General features: G+C 41.2%; 1 protein-coding gene across 7 annotated transcripts in view; it reads left to right on the top strand.

The window, feature by feature from the left end:
• The first annotated feature begins 17307 nt into the window (after nt 1-17307).
• The window catches only part of SENP5 (SUMO specific peptidase 5), a 116664-nt gene continuing 107283 nt past the window's right edge, over nt 17308-26688 (top strand). For 3 of the 7 annotated variants that reach the window (XR_005022659.2, XR_005022658.2, XR_008997383.1), the window contains exon 1: nt 17308-17553. The gene's annotated coding sequence lies outside the window, so the exon portion shown is untranslated. Of the gene's footprint in view, nt 17680-17736; nt 17982-26688 lie in introns of those variants that run through there. The other 4 variants (XM_057501475.1, XM_036875167.2, XM_036875168.2 and 1 more) reach the window with 4 other exon arrangements.

Below are 26688 nucleotides of genomic sequence, written 5' to 3'. Positions count from 1 at the left end.
ATCTGTGACCCTATTTTGAATGTACATTGACTATTAAATTTTTAATTTCCAAAAGCTCATTCTTTTCTGATCCCCCTTTTTATAGCCTTCTGTTTCATAAACTCTGTGTTTTCTTGGTTAAGGCATAGATTGAGAGGTTTAAGTGAATTTCTCACAGCTCTAGATGCTTGAACGTCCAAGATCAAGGTGCCAGCAAGGTAGGTTTCATTCTGAGATTTCACCTTGTAGGCAGCCACTATCTCCCTGTGCATTAACACAACCCGGTCTGGACCCCTTTTGTGCAGGTGTGCAGGAGAGGGCAATCTCTCTGGTCTCTTCTAAGAACACTAATCCCATCAGGAGGCCCCACCCTCATGACCTCATCTTAACTAACTTCTATACCAATACAATGGGATTAGGACTTCAACATGAATTTGGAGAGGATATAAACATTCAAGCTATTGTAAGCCATTTTATCCAAGGTTTCTCTCTTTTTTTTTTGGTATCAATTATCTCCAAGGTTTCTCTTTATGGATTGTGTATTTGTTTTCTGGATCCTCTTTTTTTTTTTTTCCTTAACTCTGTCACACAGATTTTTTACAGATGTCTGGTGAATACCTGCAGATGAATGCTTTTTCTGTAACAACACTAGCACTGTCTGGCACTGCAGTAAACAAATATTAATTTATTTACACATTCATTTTTTTCACCTCTCAGCTGGTCTCTTGGTGCTCTTCACCAGCCATTCATGTTGCTCCTCAGTATTCCTGTCTTTTTCTCCAAACTGTCATAAGACTTCCAACTCCTTTAACCCACCATCTTAACACTTTCTTCAACCTTACTACCAGAATTATCTGGGTTTCTGTCTTTTCCTTTTTCTATTCGGTCTCTGTGGAAAATGTTCTGATCTCAGTGGCTGACACCCCCTGCCCCCACAAGCCCAAGGCCTGTCCTCCGTATGTTCTCAGGGCATTCTGATTTATTCTGGCTCTGCTGTACCTGCAACCTGTCCCTCTACTCCCTCTAACCCTCAGTAAAACAAGTATGCTTACATATCTACCTTTTAAAACAAATTTCCTTTGGCTTTTCTCAGCTAAATTTCTGGAAAGAGGAGGCCAAACTTACTGTTTTTCTCTTCATTATAATAACAGCTGCCCTCAATATGTCATTGAAAATATCTTTATCAGCATCACCAGTGACTAGTGATGTCCAGGAGATTCTCAAAAACATAAAAAAATATGATTATCTCAACTGGTAGCTAGTATGTTCACTAGGGTTTTTGAGAATTCCTAAGATTGCTGTGAAATAGAGGACTTCTTTCCTAGCCTTTAAATGCTATGACCAGGAATTTGTTTCTTAAAGACAATTTTATTTTCTCAGCCCATTCAGAATCCCAGGTGTTCAGCATTGTGACACCATCAGGCCCCTGGGAGATGTTCAGGATGTTCACTTAATTTTCTGGGACTCATTTTGGGCCTTCGTCTGTACATTTTACATCTTGCAGCCAAACAAGCTAGATCTCAGTAATTATTTGATTCACTCTGACCCCTGAGGGCCTTTGAGGGGATGGTCTCAGATGCTGAGAGTGCTCGGAGCTGGGCAGGGCAGAATTCCAGGACCCGGGCTAGGGGTAGAGTTGAGTAACCGTTTGCTCATGGAGTTTTGGTACCTGCACCCAGAGAGCATCATGGCCAGCAGTTTCTCAGGGAAGGGTCATCTTGGGGCTGAGTAGTTAATACAAACTTTCCAAGCCAAAGTGCATAAAGCAAAGAGGGAGTGTCCAAGTACAAAGAAAGAAAAACATAGTTCAAAGGTATAAATGATACCTTCTGTTTATACTCATAATTCTCACATTTCTTTAGACATTTATATAGATTAATTTATGTAGATTCATATTCCAGTATGACATTCCACAATCACGGGAATGTATATTCATGCCTTATCATTATGGTAGCCTTCAACCACATGACTTAGCAAGCATATGAAATGTGGTTAGTGCAACCGGGAAACTGCATTTTTTATTTATTAATTTAATTTAAAATAGGTACATGTGGCTAGTGACTTATTTTTTGTAGCACCGTGGTAGAGAATTTCATACTAAAGGGAAAACAAGGTAATATTTTTTTTAGGGTCTTTAAAATTAGATGAATCTATCTACCTGTATGTCTCTAGGCCTATGACTAACTCTACTTTCTGTCTTCCATTTATAAAAGTAGAAATCTTCCCCAGGGTTTATTGCTGCTGCTTGTAGTAATTGGTGACTTTTCTGAGCTAATTCTTTAAAGTCTGTATTCTTTGTTCTGTGTGGCCACTGAAGTCTCTACTCAGCTTAGTGTTGTCAACTAATGATTAAACAAGAGATGTCTCTAAATGCTTGGAAACAATAGAATTCCCAGTTTTGACCAAGGGGTTAAAGTATGCGTATGTTGTAAGTTGTAAACCATGTAGCTTACAACTCTGCTTTACCCTTTATTTCCTGCTTGTTCGGAGCCTTAAAGTCAGCGAGGAGAGAGCTTAGGTCGTGGTACAGCATGAACTGCCTCTGGGCATGCATGGGGACTTCAAGGTTCCCAGAAATGTGGCAGGGCTTTGCAAAGCCCTTATGGGCATCTCATTCCTCCGCTTTTCCTTAAATCTTTTTGTTAATCTTTTGTTTCTCCAGCTCTAATCTGCTCCCTCCATTAGCTGCCAAGCTAATTTTCAGCATAAATGCAAGCTAAGGGCAAATCAATACGCTTCATGTTGAACACACAATCAGATGCAGCTCACAAAGTCCTTCTCCTGTCTCAGATTCTCAGATACAGAGATCAGAAAGTGTTCTTCAGCTTCTCATGGACTTATCCCTTTTAGCCCATCTTGCATCCATAGCCACAGGAATTAGATTAAAAGCTCTAAGTACTTGATATTTATCTCATGAATTGTCCTAGGCACTGCTCCTCATCATCTCCCTCAAATTGTTCAGTTTGCTACTTTTGAAATATGTTTTGACAAAATGAGGTCAATCAATTCAGAAGTGGAAAAGTTATGGAGAAAAGGTTTTACAGTGAGGAATGAATCTATATAAATGTCTGAAGAAATGTGAGAATTATGAGTATAAATAGAAGGCATTATTTATACCTTTGGGCATTGTAGATGTGATATAACTGAGTTTTACAAGTTATATTGTTTCCAAATAGGATGTATAAGTGGCAGCAGGACAATGTTCCTGCTACAACAAATGTTTAAATATAGAATAAGTTTAAAATATATTGGATCACTGAAATCCCAAGGATTTGTTACCTAGTTTTAGGTAAACTGTAATTCCACAGAGGGGAGAATACTTCTCAGATGAATTTATAATCATAGGTGTTTTATTTTCTAGGAACGTTTGTTGATTCTAGGTGGAGGCTGAGGATCAGTCTTAATCTAGGCAGAGAGAGTCTACTGGGGTAAAGGAAACCCAGAGGAACTTTTAATGGTCATGTGGGACTACAGACTCAACGGGAAACCAGAGGAGTTCCGATACATGGCTGTTTTTCCATGTGGGGTATTTTCTGAGTTCAAGACCTTCTTGGGAGGATGTGGGACTGAGCCAAAACTTTTAAAAAACAATAGTGCTTAGGAAACCATGCCCCATTTGAGGGACATGGCCTTCTCAAGCACATGGCTGATTTGTCCCTCAAGTCATTCCTCACGTTTTGAAGTTGAATAGGCTGGAATCTAAAGACCTAAGCTCAAAGTCCTAAAAGAATGAACTGAAAATACTGTAGTCTTTGTGGAGAAAGGGGAACCCTCCTACACTGCTGGTGGGAATGTAAATTAGTTCAACCACTGTGGAAAGCAGTATGGAGGTTCCTCAAAATGCTCAAAATAGAAATACCATTTGACCCAGGAGTTCCACTTCTAGGAATTTACCCTAAGAATGCAGCACTCCAGTTTGAAAAAGACAGATGCACCCCTATGTTTATCGCAGCACTATTTACAATAGCCAAGATATGGAAGCAACCTAAATGTCCATCAGTAGATGAATGGATAAAGAAGATGTGATACATATACACAATGGAATATTACTCAGCCATAAGAAAAAAACAGACCCTACCATTTTGCAACAACATGGATGGAGCTAAAGGGTATTATGCTCAGTGAAATAAGCCAGGCGGAGAAAGATAAGTACCAAATGATTTCACTCATCTGTGGAGTATAAGAACAAAGGAAAACTGAAGGAACCAAACAGCAGCAGAATCACAGAACCCAAGAATGGATTAATAGTTACCAAAGGGAAAGGGACTGGGGAGAATGGGTGGGAAGGGAGGGACAAGGGCAGGGAAAAAGAAAAGGGGCCTTACGATTAGCATGTATAGTGTTGGAGGGGGGGGCACAGGGAGGGCCATGCAACACAGAGAAGACAAGTAGTGATTTTACAGCATCTTACTACGCTGATGGACGGTGACTGTGAAGGCATATGTAGGGGGGACTTGGTGAAGGGGGGAGCCTAGTAAACATAATGTTCTTCATGTAATTGTAGATTAATGATACCAAAATAAAAAATAATAAAATAAATGCAAAAAACAAAAACCTGGGCTACAGCTGAAGGACAGAGATGAACCAGAGGTCTAAATAAGAGGGCAAACTTGCCAAAACCCAGCACAATTCCTAACTAGACTGTGTTGATCAGCCCCTCACTCTATCAACCTAACAAGGCAGGGGACCCTCATTGGTAGGTGATATAATGAGACAGCTCCACAGTTCTTTATTTTTTAAAAATTTTTATTAAGGTATTATTGATATACACTCTTATGAAAGTTTCACATAAAAAAACAATGTGGTTACTACATTTACCCATATTATCAAGTCCCCACCCATACCCCAATGCAGTCACTGTCCATCAGTGCAGCAAGATGCCACAGATCCACTATGTGCCTTCTCTGTGCTACACTGTTCTCCCTGTGATTCCCCCACACTATGTGTACTAAACAATACCCCTCAATCCCCTTCTTCCTCCCCACCCTCTCTCCCACACCCCTCCCCTTTGGTAACCACTAGTTCCTTCTTGGAGTCTCTGAGTCCGCTGCTATTTTGTTCCTTCAGTTTTGCATCATTGTTATACTTCACAAATGAGGGAAATCATTTGGCACTTGTCTTTCTCCGCCTGGCTTATTTCACTGAGCACAAATGTCCTCCAGTTCCATCCATCTTGTTGCAAATGGTAGGATTTGTTTCTTTCTTGTCGCTGAATAGTATTCCATTGTGTACATGTACCACATCTTTATCCATTCATCTACTGATGGACTCTTAGGTTGCTTCCATATCTTGGCTATTGTAAAAAGTGCTGCGATAAACATAGGGGTGCATATGTCTTTTTGAATCTGAGAAATTGTATTCTTTGGGTAAATTCCAAGGAGTGGGATTCCCAGGTCAAATGGTATTTCTATATTTAGTGTTTTGAGGAACCTCTATATTGCTTTCCACAATGGTTGAACTAGCTTACATTCCCACCAGCAGTGTACAAGGGTTCCCCTTTCTCCTCATACTCGCCAGCATTTGTTGTTCTTAGTCTTTTCGATGCCTGGCCATCCTTAGTGGTATGAGGTGATATCTCATTGTGGTTTTAATTTGCATTTCCCTGATGATTAGTGATGTGGAGCATCTTTTCATGTGTCTGTTGGCCATCTGAATTTCTTCTTCGGAGAGCTGTCTCATATCCTCTGCCCATTTGTTAATCAGGTCATTTGCTTTTTGGGTGTTGAGGTGTGTAAGTTCTTTATATATTTTGGATGTTAGCCCCTTGTCAGTTATGTCATTTACAAATATATTCTCCCATACTGTAGGATGCCTTTTTGTTTTGTTGATAGTGTGCTTTGCCATACAGAAACTTTTTAGTTTGATGTAGTCCCATGAGTTCATTTTTGCTTTTGTTTCCATTGCTCAAGGAGATGCATTCAGGACATTTTTGCCTATGTTGTCTTCTAAGAGTTTTATGGTTTCATGACTCACATTCAAGTGTTTAATCCATTTTGAGTTTACTTTTGTGTATGGGGTTAGACAATGATCCAGTTTCATTCTCTTGCATGTAGCTATCCAGTTTTGCCAACACCAGCTGTTGAAGAGGCTGTCATTTCCCCATTGAATGTCCATGGCTTCTTTATCATATATTAATTGACCATTTATGGTTGAGTTTATATCAGGGCTCTCTAGTCTGTTCTGTTGGTATATGGGTCTGTTCTTGTGCCAGTACCAAATTGTCTTGATTACTGTGGCTTTGTAGTAGAGTTTGAATATGGGGAGCATAATCCCCCCAGCTTTATTCTTCCTTTTCAGAATTGCTTTGGCTATTCGAGGTCTTTTGTGGTCCATATGAATTTTTAAATGATTTTCTCTAGTTTGTTGAAGAATGCTGTTGGTATTTTGATAGGAATTGCATTGAATCTATAGATTACTTTAGGCAGGATGGCCATTTTGACAATATTAATTCTTCCTATCCATGAGCACAGGATGTGTTTCCATTTATTGGTATCTTCTTTAATTTCTCTCATGAGTGTCTTGTCGTTTTCAGAGTATAGGTCTTTTACTTCTTTGGTTAGGTTTACTCCTAGGTATTTTATTCTTTTTGATGCAATTGTGAATGGAATTGTTTTCCTGATTTCTCTCTCTGCTAGTTCATTGTTAGTGTGTAGGAATGCCTCAGATTTCTGTGTATTAATTTTGTATCCTGCAGCTTTGCTGAATTCAGATATTAGATATAGTAGTTTTGGAGTGTATTCTTAAGGGTTTTTTATGTACAGTATCATGTCATCTGCAAACTCCACAGTTCTTTTAACTACACTGTCTGGCACACAAAAAGCCATTACCAAGCATGTGAACAAGGAGGAAAATGCAATGGATAATCAAGACAGAAAAATGAACCACTGAACCAGACTAGTAGATGACTGAAATGTTGAAATAAGCAAACAAAGAGTTGGTTTTCCTTCCTATATACACAGCAATAGTATTGTTATACAGCAATAGTGTAACAGTACACACAGCAGTAACAGTGTAACGCCTTTCAGGTTCCCACACCTGATTCCAATGTGAGTGTGTGTGTTTGTGGGGGGGAGGGTGATGGGGGTTCCCACACAGACAACAACCAATTCTTAAATACCTGCAGGGTGCTGAGAACTTAAATCTGCCTCGAGACAGCACCAGACTTCCCAGGTTAAGGGCTCTATTCTGCATGACTGCCTTCCACCTGACTCCAGATGCCTGTTGGAAGCCCCAGGCAGTTAACCTGTGCTTCTGACCTATCGGCTGCAGATTGGAGATTCCTGCAACCATTGGGGGAGCATTGTGTATTTTCCTCAGTTCTTGTCCCCTTCGCAACAAAGAATTGAAGCGCAGAGAGACAGTAGTGAAGCAGAGCAAAAGTTTTATTTCAAGTAATTAGAGAAAAAGTGCATGCAACCTCAGAGAGCAGTGCCCCGGAAGGTTGGGGATTCCCCCTTTTAAGGATTCTCAGGAATGTGACTAAGGGCTGGGGTGTAGACCTGTTAAGGGGTCTTTGAATACTTAGAATTAACATAACACAAGGAAATTTCTGCTCTGATTTCTCCCCAGGATTCCAGCATCTTGGTCTGGGAGCATATCAAACAAGACCATCTGCCCACCCACCAACATGGGCTGAGTTATAGTCTGTTTGCCAAAGAGTAAGTTAAGAATCTTACTTCTTAACTTCCTGCCTTTTCTATGTTGTTTATGGCTGGGCCTCCATGCTAAATTAGTTGCCTAGGTTGCAAACTACTTGATTAGGGCCGAAGGAGAAAAAAACAGCATATAGGTAAAGTTAAAAAATAATCCAGGCCTGCATGATTAACACAATAAAGACATGGGCAATGCTAGGTACCCTCCTTTATCTGGGAAATATTCAAACATTTCAGGCCAAGTTGCTCCTGTCTTTTTGAGCTTTAACTGATTAACTCTGGGTCTTTTTAGTGGGTTTTCCTGGCCTTATTCTCTTTCCACCCTGCTCATATCTATTTTCCTGCCTAACACAACCTCCCCCTTGGGTTTGATTAATTTGCTAGAGTGGCTCACAGAACTAAGGAAAGCACTTAAGGCTTACCAGTTTAATAAAGGACACCATAAGGGTTATAAGTCAACAACCAGATAGAGAGATACACACAGCAAGCTCAAAATAAAGGAGCTTTTATCCTCGTGGAGCTTGGGGCCTGGCTTGGTGTTATGTGGGAGCGTTCTGATTCCCCAAACATAGAAACTCTCTCCGACAAAGAAACAGGATCCAAGGGAGCAGCAAGCTCTTCTCAGAGCTTTTTGTTAGGGCTTAATTGCATAGTCATGATTATCTTAATTATTGGCTACTGGATGATTCAACCTCCAGCCCCTGCCCTTGGGTGGGGTCCAGAAGTCTCTCATTTAACATGACAAGATACTCATCCCACATTTAAGACTCTGTGGTGTTTTCAGAAACTGTAGATGAAGACCAAATATACCTGGGAAATATATATTTGGTGTAACTTGGGGTGGGGCAGGGAGTGGGAGGAGATATTTTCCTAGTCTGGGTCAAAATACCTTTGAAACCAAAATTAGTCAAAGGGAGAAATAAAGTGGGAGAAACCAATTTATTGCTTACGAGCAGTCTTCCACTTCTGCATGCCTGTGTCTCTCTTGACCCAGCTGCAAAAAGGAGCTCCACCCAACCTCTCCAGTCCAAATATACCCTCACTACCCCTTGTAATTACCTATTGATATAGAGATGGACTACTTCTCTCTACCCCTTGGAAACACCTATTAATATAGAGATGCACTAAGGCCAGGTGAGAGATTCTCAGAATATTACAACTTTACCCACATTTGGTCATCTGAATGAGTTTCATCTTAATGACCAAATATGTATTTCTTATAACATTATATTGCCCAAGAACTGGAAAACAAAACAAGAAAACACAATAAATAAAATAAATAACTCAAATTAATGAGAAGATGGAAATTTTTAACAATCTCAGTCTGTAAAGTTCTACATTGAATATACAGTATTAAAAATTAAGAATTCTATGTATAGAATTGACAATGGAGAGTGGAGATCATAGAAAAAAATTAGTAAATTCAAAGGTCAATAGAAAATATTCAAACTGAGGCATCAAGAGGAAAAAAAAAGATGGTACAAAGTGTAAAACACATGGTGAACAAAGTCGAATAATCTTACATATGTAGAAGGAATCCAAGAGAAAAGGAGACTGAGAAAGGAGCATAAACTACAGTTGAAAATGATAGCATCCAGATAGGAGTACCACCTTTTAAATAAGTCCACCCACCATCTCAGGTTTCATCTTACCTAGGCTATAAGCATTCTCCAGAGGACATGTCAGCAAGCCACAAGCTCACTTTTCTCCTGACCCCTCCCCTCAAAGGGCTCTCCAAAAACCCCAGCCATAAAAAGCCTCTTGGCCTATTAGAGACCCCTTTTTTCCTTTGTTCTGCTGCCAGAACAGAGGGGTCCCTCTCAGGTTTAACAGTAAACCTGCTTGGACTGTTGAATTCATGTCCCCTCTTTTCCTTTCAGAAAAAGTGGCTGAGAATTCCCCCAAAGTGGTGAAAGACATTAATCCACAAATTAGAGCTCAGTGGAACCCACACCAGATAAATACAAAGAAAACTACAATAGGACACAAAATAATCAAATGGCTGAACAACAGAGAGGAAATACTAAAAAGTAGCTAGAGTTTTCTCTTTTTTTCTTCACTGGGGACTCTTCACTGTGAACTTACCTTGCTTTGGTATCCCAGTCTCTGTTTCTTTCCTTCATTTCGATCACCAAGCTGCTCCCAGTTTCCCCTGTCTATCTTTGAGACCCTTCAGGTAGTAAACTGGGGTATTTGGGGGACTCACCCCATTTATTACCCAACTCTGAGGGATCACCATTCTTCTTTGCCTTATGTAAACGTCTTGAAAACTGTTGTTTCATATTTTTTGTCTGTTTTTTTTAGTTGTTTCAGTTGGAAGGGTAAATCTGATCTGTTGTCCCATCTTGGGTGGAAGTGTAAATATCAAGATTTAAATTGAGGAAATACACCAATACGAAGCTTACATATTTATTACTAAAACAATTCAGCAATTGTTTAGAACTAAGTCCAAAGAAAAGGTTTTGTTTGCAATGGAGAACTTTGTCAATGACATTGTTTATAACTTGCTGACACATATGATAATTAAAAGCAAACCTCCTTGTAGTCAGTTTTATTATTGTTTTTATCTTTTCTACAGTCAACGCACACTGTTATTGCCGGGACCTGTGGCACAAGATTCCTAGTATCCCACCCTTGGTATTCCATTGTATCCATCTCCACTATATTAAAAAATGAGTATGTCCAGAATCGAATTCATCTTCCAGCATAAATGTTATTATTGTATCTTCTGTCAGGATATTATATTAGAATCATCTGTTTATGACCCTTCGCCACAATTAGACTGAGGGTTTGTAAGAGAAAGACATATATATGTACATGTTCACATTTTTTAAAAAAAGGTTTGTTCAGTTGTTAAGTCTGGGGAGAGGAAATCCCGGTGCAAAATACCTCTAAAAACCGAAGTCAGTCAAAGGGAGAAATAAAGTTTAAAATCCGTTTATTGCTTACAAACTGCAACCTGGGGCCGTTTCTCTCTTTCCTGCTCCAGCAAAAGCAAAACCGGCTCTCCTCTCTCCTCTCAGGTACAGATAAGCCCTCCGTAGCCCAGTTAATTACCCATTGATATGGAGATGAACTTCTCTCCACCCCTGAGGGATGATGCAAATGCACTAAAGCCATACTTCTTTCCACCTCTGAACGCCTATTGATATGCAGTTGTACTTAAAGCCAGGAGAGATAGTCTGGAAATGTTACAATTTTACTCACATCAATGAATAGTGCTTCAGTGTATCAGGTCGAAGCCACTTCCTCTGATCAGAAAGAGGTAGCAAATTTACTGCACTGATTTAACTTGTAGGCCAGTAACTAATTGGTACTGGAGTTAAATGGTGAAAAACACCAGGCTCTGTCCTCCTGTGGAAGTGTTCTGAGAAAAGGAGAGGCAGGGCACAGAGACACATTACCGTACCAAGGGGCAAGATCACCATGAGAAAAACGGAAAAGTCTGGGTCAGGACCTAAAGTGCATTCGGAGCAGTAGTGTGGTCGTTCGCTTTTGGCAAAAGAGAAAAGCTGTTAGTGAAGGGAGGGGGGCCATAAATTAGCTATGGTTAAAACCTTTAAAGCCAAGGATTAAAGATGGCGGCATGAGAGGAGAGACAGAGGCTTCCTCCTAAAACTGGATACAATTAGAAAATATAGTTGGCGCAACTAAACCTGAGAGAGCAACAGAAAAGAGGGTGGCGCCAGACTGCACACACCGGGAGAAAAGAGCAGACCTCACCAAACGGGGTAACATACCAGAGCTGTGGCTTGGCAGAACCAGGCCCCTCTACCACTCCAGCTCACCAGCAGTAGGAAGAGAAACTGAGCAGGGAGGGAGTGGAAGGCCTGGGACTGCTGAATACCTAGCTCCGGAGATCTGCGCTGGGAGCACAAACCTACATTTCATGGTACTTTCATGAGACGCGCATGACTACTAGGTTGGAAAGTTAATACAGGCAGAGTTTCTGGGGAGATTGGGATTCCCGCTGCTTGTGGAAAGCAGGGATCCATATCCGGCTGCTCTGAGACAAAAGCTTATATCTGTGTGCTCGGTCCACTGGTTCAGGCAGTGGAGACAGGGAGAGCAGCCAGGAATGAGGAACAGCTCTTTCCTCCGGCCGAGCAGCTCCAGAGTAGAGCTTCTGGACACTAGAGGGCACCATATACAAATATGAAACACCAGAGTAAAATTAATATAACTCCTGAGAAAGATTTAAATGACATGGACCTTATGACTCTTCCTGAAAGGTAGTTCAAGATAAAAATCATCAACATGCTAATGGAGGTACGGAAAGATATCCAAGAATTCAGGAATGAATTCAGGTCAGAGATCCAATCATGGAAGAGCACGATAGAGGGTATTAAAAGCAGGGTGGATATGGTGGAGGAGACGATAATGAAATAGAAACTAGAGAAGAGGAATACAAAGAAGCTGAGGCACAGAGAGAAAACAGGATCTCTAAGAATGAAAGAATATTGAGAGAACTGTATGACCAATCCAAACAGAACAATATTTGCATTATAGGGATACGAGAAGAAGAAGAGAGAGAAAGGGATAGAAAGTGTCTTTGAGGAGGTAGTTGCTGAAAACTTCCCCAATCTGGGGAAGGAGATAGTCTCTCAGGCCATGGAGATCCACAGATCCCCCAACACAAGGGACCCAAGGAAGACAACACCAAGAAATATAGTAATTAAAATCAAGGAAAAGATCAAGAATGAGGACAGACTGTTAAAAGCAGCCAGAGACAGAAATAAGATCACATACAAAGGAAAGCCCATCAGGCTAACATCAGACTTCTCAGCAGAAACCTTACAGGCCAGAAGGGAGTGGCATGATGTATTTAATGCAATGAAGCAGAAGGGCCTGCAACCAAGATCACTTTATGTGGCAAGATTATCATTTAAATTTGAAGGAGAGATTAAACAATTTCCAGATAAGCAAAAACTGAGAGAATTTACCTCGCACAAACCATCTCTACAGTCTATTTTGGAGGGACTGCTATAGATGGAAGTGTTCCTAAGGTTGAATAGCTGTCACCAGAGGTAATAAAACCACAGTAAAGAAAGTAGAACAGCTAATAACTAAGCACATGAAAAATTAAATTAACTATCCCCCAAAGTCAATCAAGGGATAGACAAAAAGTACAGAACATGATACCTAATATATAGAGAATGGAGGAGGAAGAAAAAGGAGGAGAAACAGAAAAGGACCTTTAGATTGTGTTTGTAACAGCATACCAAGTGATTTAAGTTAGACTCTTAGATAATAAGGAAATTACCCTTGAACCTTTGGTAACCACGAATCTAAAGCATGCTATGGCAATAAGCATATACCTATCGATAATCACCCTAAATGTAAATGGACTGAATGCACCAATCAAAAGACATAGAGTCACTGAATGGATAAAAAAACAAGACCCACCTATATGCTGCTTACAAGAGACTCACCTCAAACCCAAAGACATGCACAGACTAAAAGTCAAGGGATGGAAAAAGATATTTCATGCAAACAATAGGGAGAAAAAAGCACGTGCTGTAGTACTAGTATCAGATAAAATAGACTTCAAAACAAAGAAAGTAACAAGAGATAAAGAAGGACATTACATAATGATAAAGGGGTCAGTCCAACAAAAGGATATAACCATTATAAATATACATGCACCCAAGACAGAAGCACCAGCATATGTGAAACGAATACTAACAGAACTAAAGGAGAAAATAGAATGCAATGCATTCATTTTAGGAGACTTCAACATACCATTCACTCCAAAGGACAGATCCACCAGACAGAAAATAAGTTAGGATACATAGGCACTGAACAACACACTAGAACAGATGGACCTAATGGACATCTATAGAACTCTACATCCAAAAGCAACAGGATACACATCCTTCTCAAGGGTACATGGAACATTCTCCAGAATAGACCACATGCTAGGCCACAAAAGAGCCTCAGTAAATTCAAAAATACTGAAATTCTACCAACCAACTTTTCAGACCACAAAGGCATAAAACTCAAACTACATTGTACAAAGAAAGGAAAAAGGGACACAAACGCATGGAGGCTTAACAACATGCTCCTAAATAATCAATGGATCAATGACCATATTAAAATAGAGATCAAGCAATATATGAAAACAAATGACAACAACAACACAAAGCCCCAGCTTCTGTAGGACACAGCAAAAGCAGTCTTAAAAGGAAAGTATATAGCAATCCAGGCATATTTAAAGAAGGAAGAACAAACCCAAATGAATAGTCTAACGTCATGATTATTGAAATTGGAAAAAGCAGAACAAATGAGGCCCAAAGTCAGCAGAAGGAGGAACATAATAAAGATCAGAAAGGAAATAAATAAAATTGAGAATAAAACAATAGAAAAAATCAATGAAACCAAGAGCTGGTTCTTTGAGAAAATCAATAAAATAGATAAGCCTCTAGCCAGACTTGTTAAGAGAAAAAGAGAATCAACACACATCAACAGAATCAGAAATGAGAAAGGAAAAATCACGGCGGACCCCACAGAAATACAAAGAATTATTAGAGAGTACTATGAAAACCTATATGCTAACAAGCTGGAAAACCTAGAAGAAATGGACAACTTCTTAGAAAAATACAACCTTCCAAGACTGAGCAAGGAAGAAACACAAAATCTTAACAAACCAATTACCAGCAAAGAAATTGAAGCAGTAATAAAAAAACTACCCAAGAACAAAACCCCCGGGCCAGATGGATTTACCTCAGAATTTTATCAGACATACAGAGAAGATATAATACCCATTCTCCTTAAAGTTTTCCAAAAAATAGAAGAGGGAATACGCCCAAACTCATTCTATGAAGCCAACATCACCCTAATACCAAAACCAGGCAACGACCCCACCAAAAAAGGAAATTACAGACCAATAACCCTGATGAATGCATATGCAAAAATACTCAACAAAATATTAGCAAACCGAATTAAAAAATACATCAAAGGATCGTACACCATGACCAAGTGGGATTCATCCCAGGGATGCAAGGATGGTACAACATTCAAAAATCCATCAACAGCATCCACCACATCAACAAAAGAACGACAAAGACTACATAATCATCTCCATAGATGCTGAAAAAGCATTGGACAAAATTCAACATCCATTCATGATAAAAACTCTCAACAAAATGGGTATAGAGGGCAAGTACCTCAACATAATAAAGGCCTTATATGATAAACCCACAGCCAACATCATACTGAACAGCGAGAAGCTGAAAGCTTTTCCTCTGAGATTGGGAACAAGACAGGGATGCCCACTCTCCCCACGGTTATTCAACATAGTATTGGAGGTCCTAGCCACAGCAGTTAGACAAGGAAATACAAGGAATCCAAATTGGTAAAGAAGTTAAACTGTCACTATTTGCAGATGACATAATATTGTACCTAAAAAACCCTAAAGACTCCACTCCAAAACTACTAGAACTGATATTGGAATACAGAAAAGTTGAGGATACAAAATTAACACACAGAATCTGTCGCTTTCCTATATACTAACAATGAACTAATAGAAAGAAAAATCAGGAAAACAAATCGATTCACAATAGCATCAAAAAGAATAAAATACCTAGGAATAAACCTAACCAAAGAAGTGAAAGACCTACACCCTGAAAACTATAAGACACGCTTAAGAGAATTTAAAGAGGACACTAACAAATGGAAACATCCCATACTCTTGGCTAGGAATAATTAATATCAACAAAATGGCCATCCTGCCCAAAGCAATATACAGATTTGATGGAATCCCTATCAAATTACCAACAGCATTCTTCAACAAACTGGAACAAATAGTTCAAAAATTCATATGGACACACCAAAGTCCCAGAATAGTCAAAGCAATCCTGAGAAGGAAGAATGAAGTGGGGGGGATCACGCTCCCCAACTTCAAGCTCTACTACAAAGCCACAGTAATCAAGACAATTTGGTACTGGCACAAGAACAGAGCCACAGATCAGTGAAACAGGATAGACAATCCAGACATCAACTCAAACATATTTGGTCAATTAATATACGATAAAGGAGCCATGGACATACAATGGGGAAATGACAGTCTGTTCAACAGATGGTGCTGGCAAAACTGGACAGCTACATGTAAAGGAATGAAACTGGATCACTGTCTAACCCCATACACAAAAGTAAATTCAAAATGGATCAAAGACCTAAATGTAAGTCATAAAACCATAAAACTCTTAGAAAAAAACATAGGCAAAAATCTCTTGGACATAAACATGTGCAACTTCTTCATGAACATATCTCCCTGGGCAAGGGAAACAAAAGCAAAAATGAACACGTGGAACTATATCAAGGTGAAAAGCTTCTGTACAGCAAAGGACACCATCAATAGAACAAAAAGGTACCCTACAGTGTGGGAGAATATATTCATAAATGACAGATCCGATAAAGGGTTGACATCCAAAATACATAAAGAGCTCACGTTCCTCAACAAACAAAAAGCAAATAATCCAGTTAAATAAAGGGCAGAGGAGCTGAACAGACATTTCTCCAAAGAAGAAATTCAGATTTCCAGCAGACACATGAAAAGATGCTCCACATTGCTAGTCACCAGAGAAATGCAAATTAAAACCACAATGAGATATCACCTCACACCAGTAAGGATCGCCACCATCCAAAAGACAAATAACAAATGTTGGTGAGGTTGCGGAGAAAGGGGAACCCTCCTACACTGCTGGTGGGAATGTAAATGAATTCAACCGGTGTGGAAAGCAGTATGGAGGTTCCTCAAAAAACTCAAAATAGAAATACCATTTGACCTAGGAGTTCCACTTCTAGGAATTTAGCCTAAGAATGCAGCAGCCCAGTTTGAAAAAGACATATGCACCCCTGTGTTTATAGCACCACTATTTACAATAGCCAAGAAATGGAAGCAACCTAAGTGTCCATCAGTAGATGAATGGATAAAGAAGATGTGGTACATATACACAATGGAGTATTATTCAGTCAAAAGAAGAAAACAAATTCTACCATTTGCAACAACATGGATGGAGCTAGAGGGTATTATGCTCAGTGAAATAAGCCAGGCAAAGTAAGACAAGTACCAAATGATTTCACTCATATGTGGAGTATAAGAACAAAGAAAAACTGAAGGAGCAAAACAGCAGTAGAGTCACAGAACCCAAGAATGGACTAACAGTTACCAAAGGGCAAGGGGCTGTGGAGGATGGGTGGGTAGGGAGGTATAAGGGCGGGGGAGGGGGAAAAGAAAGGGGGCCTTACAATTAGCATGTATAATTTGGGGGGGTGCATAGGGAGGGCTGTGCAATACAGAGAAGACAAGTAGTGAATTTTAGAGCATCTTAGTACACTGATGGACGTTGACTGTAATGGGGTTTGTTGGGGGGACTTGGTGAAGAGGGGAATCTAGTAAACATAATGATCTTCATGTAATTGTAGATTAATGATAACAAAATGAATACAATAAAAAAAGAAACAAAAAAAATAAAACTTTAAAGCCTCTGCAATTTCTAGATCACAATCACCAGAACTCCTCCCGATCTTCGCAGAAGGTCTAGGGTACAGACCCAACACGAGTCTAGAGAGTTGGGTGTAGCGCAGCGCAGGGCGGGGCGGCCCGGGGGGGCGGGGGAACGAGCGCCGCCGGAAGAAGACGAGGGCGGAGCCACGGCCCCAGCGCCGCTCGCTCTGCCGCCCGGGCATGCGGCGCGCCGCGGCTGAAGCGGAAGAGCACGGAAGGAGGTGACGATTTAAGTGAGCGCCAGCTTCGCGGGAGTGGCTCTAAAGGAAGCTCGGCGGCCGCTGCTGCTGTGAGCCTGCTCGCCGCCTCATCGCTGACGGGGCTTCTCCTAGAGCTGGCGAAGGCAGGGCCGCAGTCCGAGCTGCCCAGCGTCTAGACCCGCGGCGGGGCAGGTGCCGGCAGCGAGAGATGTAGGTAAGCGGAAGTGCCGGTGTCAAATCAGCCGAATGACTTACGGACCCGGCTGGCTGGCCGTCGCCGCCCCAGAGCAGCCCGTCTGGAGGCCTCGAACGCTGCCCTCCCCCCACGTCCGAACCCGAGGTAGCAGATTTCTCCCTGAGCGCTGCTTTACCTTTCTGGGGGCGGCGAGGGATCTCGTTTAGTGAGACCGCAGTCTTCCCCTCTTCCTCTCCATTCCAAGCTGTAGGACACACAGGGAAAGCTAGCGGCCCGGCCGCTGCTCTTAAAGCCCGGGAAAGCTTTGAGAGGAAGAGCTGCTGTTAGGGTCCTTCAGCTCCTGATGTCTTGGAAGTCAAGGATTTTTATTTGTACGGACACTTCTGCTTCCTTCCTGCCTTTGGTTCCTTACCCTACACCCCTGGGACCCTGTTCCTAGAGAACAGGTATGCACACTTGAACATTTGGGTGGTGGGAAGCCTTTTAACCTTCTTTAACGTGCTAGAAACTTCGACATTTTTAACCGCAGGTCAAGTGGGGCCTTCGTATACCTATAGAATTAGTCGGGAGAATTGAATTAAATGAAGAAAGCAGAACGTTAATCATGAAATATTTTGGGAATATAGTTAAACTCGGTTTAAGAATATCCAGGATACTTAATCCTAGTTAATGTCTTTTACTCAGAATACCTAAGCTTGGAATGGAGAAGGACGCCAGAGGAGATAGTAGAATCTTGAGTGGTTGGAGCCTAACCGCAGTCTCTGCTTTGGGTTGGGCAGTATTAAGAAATCAGACTCTCTTCTCACCCAGATGTCTCATGCTTACTGATAAAACATTAGGCAAGTGAGGGGTCACCCAAATCAGTTTCACTCCTTACTCTAGGTAGCTTTACCCTAGTGGACCTTTACTAGGAGAAAAGCTGGGAGGGGCTTCATTGACACCTTGCTACACTTTAGAAGGAATTCTTGTTACATATTTCTAAAGAGCCTTCACTCTGCCTCTAAAATACTTCATGTTAATTGAAAATGTGCAAACAATAAATACAAGAACTTGTTCCTCTGAGTGCCTGGACATTACAGTTCTAAGTTAATCTCGGGAGATGCCCCTCTCTAAATTGGAGAGAAAAGAGAATTCACCACTCTGAAATTTAATAGACTCTAGGTTAGAGAACTGTAGGGGAGTGGGAGATACAGTCACTGACTTGAATGAATAGCACCTGTTCTTAAAATTGCTTGTTCAGACAAATTACGGATGCTTTCCTCCGTGAAGCATGATGATGGCTGCTGTGCAGTATGTAGCCAAGTGCAGTGTTCACCTTTGACACAGAATTGTGAACTTGGAATTTTAACTCATGGATATCGAAGGGACCTGGAGGGCCGTCTAATCCAGTGGATCCAAAACCTGGCTGGGCATCAGAATCAGTTGGGGAATTAAAACAAAACCAAACTCCAGATGCCTGGACAGTTCCTTAGTAGATCTGATGTGGGACCTGGCGAACTGCTGGTTTTAAATTACTTCTCAGGTGATACCCATGGTTTGAAACAGATATAAATCAGGTTTCACATTTTAGTTTATGAACAGGCTTCAGAGGTGAAGCATCATGTCCAACTAGTCCGTTGCCTTCTGTGCCTTAATTTTTTCTTTCTTTCCTTAACAAATAACCTTACTTGAAACAATAGCATATTTCAGGGTAGTGCCTTGCACCCATAAGAAAAAAAAATGCCTTTAAGTCAATAGCTCTGTAATTCTTTTATTATAGTTCCTATGTAGTTAGACTCCTTAATACTCTTTGATGAAAGTATTAGATTTTACAGTAGAATTTCTTACTAAATGCTGCTTGGATTTGTTAGCAAAATTATATAAAGATTACATTTTATAAATCACTGGGTTTTTTAGTAGGCTTTTATGCTGTCTTCACTGGATGCTAAAGCATGAAAAAATTCCAATTTAAGAATGTTTTGCTTTTGTTTTGGCTTATCATAAACCCAGTGTGTTATACACAGGCTTTTTCCACCCCCTCCTCCCAATATGCATGACCACTTAACTTTGATATGTATGACCACTTACTTTGTATCAGTAGGCAGCTCCTGTGGAGTTCAGTTTGAGAACTGGCTTCTATACATCTCTAGTTGCCTTAAAGTACCCGATTTAACTACTGGCTCTAGGGATTTGCTTTAAGCATGTCCTTGAACTTTTAGTCCCTTTTTCTTTTCTTGGTCACATTGTACTGGTTTAAAGAATTTGTTGGATACCTAGAAAGGATCAGCTGATGAGGTGGTAACAGTGCCTCACATAGTGAAAATCTGTTTTCCTTTGTTTTTTTTTTTTTGGTACTATTTCAGATTTGCTAAGGTAATAGGCTATCAGGCAGAGGTGAACATTCTCTTTTAGGAAGATAAATTCATTCTCAAATTTTTTGACTGTCTTCTCATTGCTTCACTAGTTCCTTTGCTATGTTAGTAGTAGAGCCAGAAATGGACCCCACATCACAAATCCTCTAGAGGAAGATGCTGAATTATTATTTTTTATACCATGTTAATATCCTACAACCAGATGACATAGGGCATTCTAAATTCACCGATATAAAAAAAGCCATATCAACAGATAGGTAGGTAGGTAGGTAGGTAGGTAGGTAGTCTGTGAATTCAAAGCCTAGAGAGACGTAGTATGTGTCTGGATTGAAAAGCCAAGTAAGTCAATGAATCTCTAAATTTCTCATTTTTGCTTCTGAAATACCTTGATTCTGAAGTTTTAAAGATTCAGTCTCTGACAAACAATTTTCAGGTAGAGTTATTTAGAAAGGATAAATATGAACCCAGGGTCAGTTTTAATCCAAACGGATAATACAAATTTAATATAGAAACAAAGGCAGGGGTGGGGATAGTAACAACTTGAAGGCCCAATAAAAGAGGTGTTTAAAAGTTACTTACTAGTCCTGGAGGCAGTCATCCCTATCTGTAAGGACCTGAGACTATAATTGGATACTTAGTCCACTTTCTATCTGGTGGCAGAATGCCATGAAAGTATCGCCAGTAGGTGCCATAAATGTATAGGTCTCCAGCTCTCAATCTTTACTTTTTTATAGTTCATGCATGTCCTCTGATGCAAATGGGCTATATTTTTAAAATTTTTTAATCTTGTTTCCTACTACAAATCATACATTCTTTCATTTTTCTGGGGTGAGTCGCCCCACCTGTTCATTTGCTACACAACAGCTATTCTCGTTACTATCTTATTACCTCTAGGAGACAGGACTTTTTCATAGTGATGCTTGAGTTAACCTGTACAGTGGCTGCACTGAAAATTGTTACCCAAATATTGGGCCCCTAGGGATTGTTCAGACTTTGGGCTGCACTACGATCAGTGAGTATCTAATAAGAGTTGAAAGTTCACTTCTGTTTCTTTTGTCTGTTTTATCTTTGAAGGGATATTAGTATTTGATGAATATGAACATACAGCAGCCTTCCCGAGAATATAGGGGCAGAAATGGAGAGGGACCCCGTGTTGATATTGCTTTTAATTTTATTCACACGTGCTCTGAGTACATGCTTGGGATTTGTGGATTTTAGACTGCACTAGCTGGACTCTCTTCAAACAAACAAAATATATCAGTGTCTTTGCCTTTTCTCTTGAGATAGTTAGATTCCCCCAAAGAAAACTCTTCACATCTCTGACATGGAGTATATAATCTGGGCTGCCAGCAAATCTGATGGTTAAATTGAGGGAAAAGGTAGAGGTCTTAGCATTCAGTATGTAAACTCACTTATGTTCATTTAACTCAACTATTTTCAGTATGATATCCTTACTCTCAACTGGCCAGATGTTTTTCAGTCCAGGAATCCTTTGTTTTATCCTCTTATTAGAGATGTGCTGTCCAATATGGTAGACACTCTCCATGTATACCAACTTAAATAATCAATATTAATAAAATATAAAATTTAGTTCCTTAGTTGCACTAGACACATTTCAGGTGGTCAGTAGCCACGTGTGTCCAGAGGCTACCATCTTAGACAGGGTAGACACAGAGTATTTCTGTCATTGCAGAAGTTTTATTGGACAGTGCTGATTGAGTATAGAAAATAATGCTCCAGGCTTCTGCAAGGATGGGTAGGGGCAGATGGTTTTGTGAAGAGTAGGAGTGTGTTCCCTCACCAACTCCTTTCTGGTTTCTGGATGGATTTGTGCGTGCGTGTGTAGAACTCAGGAAAACACAGTTTACCAGTTTAATAAAGGATACTATAAACGATATGAATTAACAGATGACGAGATGCATAGGGCAAGGTCCCAAATAAAGGAGCTTCTACCCTCATGGAGCTTTGGGCCTGGCTCGGTGGCACACAGAAATGTTCTGGCCTGACAGAGAAGCAGGATGCAGGAAGGAGAGGTAGGCTGATTCAACTTCCAGCCCCCACACTTGGGCGGGGTCCAAAAGTCCCTCATTAACATGACAAGACACCCATTTCACCTTGAAGGCTCTGAAGTGTTTTCAGGAGCTGTGCATGAAGACCAAATATATCTGGAAGGTGTTAGGCAGGAAAATAGATATGAGTGGGGTGGAAAGAAAAAGGCCAGGAAAGTCCACTAAAAAGACCCAGAGTTAATCAATTAAAGCTCAAAAAGCCAGGAGCAACTTGGCCTGGAATGTTTAAATACTCCCCAGATAAAGGAGGGTACCTCAGCATAGCCCATGTCTTGTGTTAATCATGCAGGCCCAGCTTATTTTTTAACTTTACCTGTATTCTGTTTTTTTCTCCTTCCGGCCCCAATCAAGTAGTTTGTAACCTAGGCAACAAATTTAGTATGCAGGCCCAGCTGTAAACAACATAGTAAAAGGCAGGAAGTATTCCATCTTAAAGATTGTATTTTAATACCGAGGAAGTTAAAAATGAATATAAGATTCTTAACTCACTGTTTAGCAAACAGACAATAACTCAGCCCTCCTTGAGGGCTGGGCAGACAGCCTTGTTTGATATGCTCCCAGACCAAGATGCTGGTATCCCAGGGAGAAATCAGAGCAGGAAGTTCCTTAAGTTAGTTCTAAGTATTCAAAGACCACTTAACAGGTGTGCACCCCCAGGCCTTAGTCTTAAGAGGGGGAACCCCCTTTAAGAATCCTTAAAAGGGGGAATCCCCAACCTTTCGGGGCTCTCTCAGGTCACCCACACTTTAACCTTTTAATCTTAAACTTTATCTCTCCAACCTTTCAGGGTGCCTCTACTGGCTGAGGTTGCCTGCTGCACTTTTCTCTCTTTAAGTAACTTTAAATAAAGCTTTTACTCTGCTTCACTACTATGTCTTTTCCCTTCAGTTCTTTGTTGCAGCAGGGACAAGGACTGAGGAAAATACACAACGCTCTCCAATACAAGTGTATATTTGAACATGTGAATGTGACTGTATATGTCTTTTTTACAACTTATTATATTCCAGGGAGGGTATTTAAATGATTTGACCAATCATCTGTTTTTAGCACCAGTTCTCTTGTTCACACCCTCATAGAACTTGCTGCTGCCAATTCCTGACCTCTTTTGAGTCACTGTTGTATAAATTGGATTGTTTTCTTCTTTGCAAACTTGAGATTTAATTTCTTAGTTCTTTAAGTCAGTCTGCGTCACCCCTTCCAGAAGGTTTTGTTCTCTCTTCCATTTTGTATACATTGTTTTAAAAACGAAGCAAACCCTTACAGTCTGTGCATTTCACTGTATTACATTATATCTTTAAAAAACTTTTTATTCTCATCTTAATGGGGTTTTAGGAGAGAGTGAAAGAAAATATGTCTGTTTAGTCTGCCATGTTTATCTGTAAATATTGTACTCCATCAGCATTTAAACATGTACAAACTGTCTCCATTACAAAAAAAAATCTGCCCTGTCTCACATTTACCCGAGCTTCTTGAGCAGTTTTACATACTGTCTTCTTCACTTCATTTTGGCTTTTGTTCTTTCCATTTTATTAAAATTTCTCCTGCAAATGTCAAGAGAATCAAATGGACACTTTTTAATTCTTATCTTGCTTGACATCTGAACAGAATCCCTCCTCCTAGAAACTTTTTAGCTTTCCTGACACCACACTTACCTGATTTTCCACCTTATTTCCTTGATCATTTCTTCTCATTTTCCATTGTAAGGTAGTTTACATCACTCTTATTAACATCCTAGAGTTCCTCAAGACACTGCCCTGGGGTGCATTTTCTTCTACCTTTTACAGATAAGCTCCCTAGGTGAGCTTATTTTCTGTAGCTTTGGTTACTGTAAGCTGGTGACTGGAATTCCCGTGGTATCCTCTCTTCAGAGTTCCTGACCTGTATATACACTTGGATTTCTTATAGACTCCTCAAATCTAACATGTCTAAAACTAAAGGCATACCCGTATAACCTTCTTCAAGTCTTTCTCCATTTGTTTCATATAAGTTGCACCACTGTCTACCCAGTAGTACATACCAAAACTCTTAGCCTCTCTGTATATAGGCTTTTCCCCAGTCCCATCATTTCTGTCCTGAAAAGTCTCAGTGATCAATTCACTGCTTTTCCTTTTCCTTTTCCCTTAATTCAAGCAGCTATTACACTTTGTCCACATTTACTTCTAACAGCTGCCTAACAGGTTTCCCAGCCATTCTGCCTGCTGTAGGAAGAATGAGCTTTTAAAGTTTATAATTAGGTCTTGTACCCCTCTTTATCTTTCAGTTGGCTTTACACTACCTTTATGTTAAGTAGTAGCAGCATTTATTTACCTTTTCTGTTTGCCTACCTCTCCAACTCCTTCTCTAAGTCGTACTGAAGTTTTTTCAGTTCTTGGAATACTACATTCCTTTCCCTGGGCTTTTGTTTATCTGTTCCCTTTGCCTCGTTAGTCTTTCTCATCTTTTGTCTCAGTTTAAAGATAATTCCTCCAGAGAGGTCATGTTGTGCCCCATTTCCTTGAGTCCCTGCGTGGAGCCGCAGTCACCAAGCTCAGTCGCGAGATGCAAAAACAAAACAAGTCTTTATTGCTAGTTCGAACTAGGGTCTCAGCAGCCTGTCAGAACACAGGACACAATCTGAGACCCTGAACAAAGTTCCCTTTCTGCTTTTATACTTTTGGAAATTGGGCGTGGCTTGAGTGGGAAACTTCTTACTCAAGATGGAGGACACAGAACAAAATGAAGGCACATAGTTATTCAAGATGGGGGACACAAAATGGAGGCACGTAGTTATTCAAGATGGGGGACACAAAATGGAGGCACATAGTTATTCAAGATGGGGGACACAAAATGGAGGCACATAGTTATTCAAGATAGGGGACACAAAATGGAGGTGGGGGTCAAGCTAACCTTCCAGGGGCCCCACATTCCCCCCTTTTCTTTTGTGCCTGAGTGGGCATTCTTGTCCCACTATGGGTCTGCATTCAGTTGGTGACATTGGTGGCATAGCACCATAAGCTGAATAGTGCTGAGGCGTTGTCTCATGTACTGAACTAGGTGGTTAAGAATGCAGGGTCTGAAGGTGAGAAGGAGCAGTAGGATTACGAGGGGCCCAATGAGGGTGCATAAGAGGGTGGTGAGCCAAGGGGAGCTGTCAAACCATCCTTCGTGCCAACTCCGGTTCTCTCGGTACTCTCTCTTTTTGCTAGTCTCTCTGACTTTGGCTAGAGACTCTCTTACTACTCCTGAGTGGTCTGCATAAAAACAGCATTCTTCTTTCAGGGCCATGTAGTGCCCTCCCTGCTGCAGGAACAATAGGTCTAAACCTCTTCGGTTTTGGAGCACTACTTCTGCTGGGGAAGAGAGTGAGGTCTGGAGATGAGAGATGGACCTCTCCAAATTCTGGATGTCTGAGTCTATGGCTACCCGCAGTTCGTGGTAATTCTTCCTTTGAAGGGCTAAGGCAGATATTCCCATCCCGGCGCCAGCTACTCCTAGGCCTAGTATCAGGGAAATGGTGAGTGCTGTGATGGGTTCTCTCTGCACTCGGTGAACGGGTCCTTTACCCAGTAAGGCCTCAGTAACTTGGTCTGGAGTGTGGTAAGTCGAGGCAGGAGTTGGACCATGACACAAAAGCCTCGAGTTTGGTTCAAGATTCAGAAGCTAACAGGGTGTTAAGCCAGTGTTACAAACCCACCACGCATCATAGTCAGGGATTCCATACAGACCTGATGGGTCTATTGGGTTTGGGAAAGTTTGCTCACAAAGGGTGCTGTACGTGGGGGGTACCTGTCCTATGCAGGTTCCTTGTCTGGACACTTCTTGCAGAGTTAATTCAATCTCTTGACCGCTCCGTTTCCATCTACATTGGGTAGGATCCTTTGTCTGAGTGTAGTTGGCTGGTAATCCTATGGCCTCGTAGTAAGGAGGTTTAGCTGTATAGCAGAGCCAACACTCAAGAGGTCAGGCTGGGGTCCGTGGTGTTCAAGACATAGTACGTCTGATTAATGAGATGCCACACAGAGGGGAGTTCAGGGTCTGCCTCTTGGCGAGGGGTGTTTGGTTCTTTTGGACGGGCGGTGGCTGGACTAGGAGGGGGTGCTGTACTAGCTACTGGAACTCTGCCTCGGGGAATTGAGGCTCCCAGGGGAACTATCACTTTATTAGGCCCTACTGGTTTAGGTTTCTTAGCAGGGGTGTGGACTACACGGATAGTAAATAACTGCCCTGGATCATAACTGGAGGTATACATCCGAATTCCTCAGGTTATTCCGTATTCCCATCTCTGAGTTTTCCCAACCGTGGTGAAACTCAGGAGGACAGTGTTACAGTGTCCTCCAGAGTTCCCGCCTACCACAGTGGCTTCGTGGCATGCTCCTCCCCATCCTTGAGGTATTCCACTTGGGGCTTTGACGGGGCTGTGACCTTTAGATTTTGCTGGGAAATCAATGGTTAAAGGACTCCCAGAGGCGGGGAAGGTGTGGGTCTGGCCATTCTCTTGGACTATGGTGAAGGGGTCCCGCCCGGACTCTGACCAAGTGTATGGGCCATAGTTCCCTCCCCTTTTGCTCCCAACTCTTGCTTGTCTTCCACCCAGGGCAAACGTACAAGTCCTGGTCTCGGAGTTTAGCTCGTCCGAGGGGGGGTCTCACAGTCTCCCAGGCCCTCCAGGGTACAGAGGTCAAACTCGAGGTCCGGCCACCAGGTGCCAGGATTAGTCTGGCGCGAGGTGGAGTTCACAACCTTCCCAGAGTCCG

This window comes from Manis pentadactyla, chromosome 1 (assembly GCF_030020395.1).
Source record: "Manis pentadactyla isolate mManPen7 chromosome 1, mManPen7.hap1, whole genome shotgun sequence".
Lineage (NCBI taxonomy): Eukaryota > Metazoa > Chordata > Mammalia > Pholidota > Manidae > Manis > Manis pentadactyla.
The sequence above is the reverse complement of the archived record's forward strand: the minus strand, read 5'-3'. Positions and strand labels throughout refer to the sequence as shown.